This window comes from Pleuronectes platessa, chromosome 4 (genome assembly GCF_947347685.1).
Source record: "Pleuronectes platessa chromosome 4, fPlePla1.1, whole genome shotgun sequence".
In the NCBI taxonomy this organism is placed as follows: Eukaryota; Metazoa; Chordata; class Actinopteri; order Pleuronectiformes; family Pleuronectidae; genus Pleuronectes; species Pleuronectes platessa.
The window spans coordinates 21,769,459-21,771,837 of NC_070629.1; positions in this window are offsets into that span (position 1 = coordinate 21,769,459).

The following is a 2,379-nucleotide window of genomic DNA, read 5'->3' on the forward strand; positions in this document are numbered from 1 at the left end:
TAAATCCCTGCCTTACACTGACATAAACACATACTTTACCTATATTAAGCTAATTTTTTCTGTATGTTAAACTGTTTCTGACGCTGGATCAAAGTACCTGCACATAACTTATTTATGTTGGTGTCTCCATCAGTTAAAACCCAGTGAAGGCAGCAGTTGAAATCTTAAAGGCGCTGGTCCAGGTCCACCATCGGCTCCACCCTCGCTGCCAACATTTAGGTCTACCAGGGCTAGATCTCCCCACGTATAGGGTGGTGGGGGTGTGTGCGTGTGTGTGTGTGTGCATGTGTGTGTGTGTGTGTGTGTGTGTGTGTGTGTGTGTGTGTGTGTGTGTGTGTGTGTGTGTGTCTTGTAAAAACATCAGCATATGGGTTTGGAACAAGGTCCCTGGCAACACTCGAAAAAACGAAAGAGAAGGAAAGAAAAACCACGGCAAAAGCTTGAGTGTGGTTTGATGCCCAAAGTGGAAACCCACACACTGATGTTTTTGTGTGTGTATGAATGTGTTTATGTATGTGTGTGTTTGTCCTTGCGGCTGTGCATGTGTGTTGCTTTTACTTTTGCTTGCATGGGCACACATATGGATGCTAGGAGAAATGAAGTGTAAACCACGTGTGTTTTTACTGTACTGCTACTCTGTGATTATTACAGAGCTGAGAGACGGGCAGCCACTGGGCCGTGTGTCTGTGCGTATGCCGTGTGTGTGTGTGTGTGTGTGTGTGTGTGTGTGTATGTGTGTTTGTGGCTGGGCTAAAGGCATGATCACGTCAAGAAATTTGCGAAAAATTTCCAAATGTACCAGCATGATGTCGATGTCCCATCACTGTTGATTTCAAAACAAACTGAAGACAGAACATTCACGGACACATGTATGTCAGACACAAATATAAAGTATAATAATCATTTTGTTTTTAAGTGGGTAAGGGTTCGGGTTGCTAACTTAAACTTGCAGGTGTTCCTCCAGATTTTGTCCAACTGGATAATTTAGGACAGTATAAAGAGTAATGCGTGAATTCATCAGTAGTTGTCATCTGGGACCAGACCCTAAGGGCAAATATGTATATAGATAGAATAGATTTTTTGGGGATATCATATGGTATTTGTGTTTTTTGACCTTGAGGAAGCTGTGGTCTGGCACGGAGCACTTGGGTATCACTCTCTGGAAATGGTTGCAGGGGCAGCACATCTGCTGACAAATTTGTCATTTCTGACCCAGACCAATCCTCTTACCACAACTGGTCCAGACCAAAACCATTATACCTACCTGGTCATGCCAGTGGCCTGACGTCTGTCTCATTGCACCACATGTTGATGCTGCTCTGATGGTCAGTCTGCTGAGTCTGTGCGTGTGTGGTGTCTGCTGCTGGTTACCACAAGAGGAAAATATGAACCATGCAGTCAGCTGCATTGAGGTCTGTATTTTAATTTTGGCATCCAATTCATTGTTTTTACAGAGCAAATTAATGCATAAAACCGAACCCTTTTCTCTTCTAACAAATGTTTGTGTGAACGTGTTCATGCAAACACAATATCACTATATTTGAAGTCCAAACCGTTGTTTCTATGAAAACCCAATTGATCGACATTTTTCTCAATTTAGCGCAGATATAATTAGGAACACAAAACAACAGGCATGTAGCACCATAAATCAAAATTAGGTATCACATGACCCCGAAAGCAGCACAGACCTCAGCCAAAAATGAAGTGAATTATAAAACAAAATCAACAAGAAACAGGTACATCAATTAAGTGTTTATTTTATGTTATTCAATCATTAACCTTGAACATTTTAAATTGACACACAGAAATTATCTTAGAAGGTTGAGCTACAATATTGAGGCGTAAATAATTTAGATTTGAAAATGAATATGTTCAGCCCGACGGTTCAAACTTCCAACTCTCACCTTCCATCCATCTATCCAATCATATATGTTGTATACGGATACATTGGAGGCTATTAGGCATTTCAAGATCTTTGCTCATCCCATTCTTCTCCATCACTCAGAACCAGTGTCAACCTTTATGCCTTCATGTCAAGTCAGTAAGTCTTAATTTCAATTTCTGGTCTTTCTCTGGATGCAACTGTCTGTGCCGCTGCAGCACGGAGGACAGTTTAAGAAGCCATGGAGGCAGAAAGGAAGGAGACGTTCGAATCAAAGCACAGGAATGTGCCGTTAAAAATCTTCAGATCCGCTCGGGCTTAACTCTGAATGTCTGGCTGTTAGCAAAGAGAAGGGGGGGGGAAGAGACAGAGCACTTTTGAAAAGTGAAAGGAAGAGCTGTCAGGGGTGTCTCCAGACAGGGGCCAGCTCTCCCTCATAAATGGATTTATATCTCACACGGAGTCGAAGGATCTGTTCCTTCTGGTCTTCCTGTGTT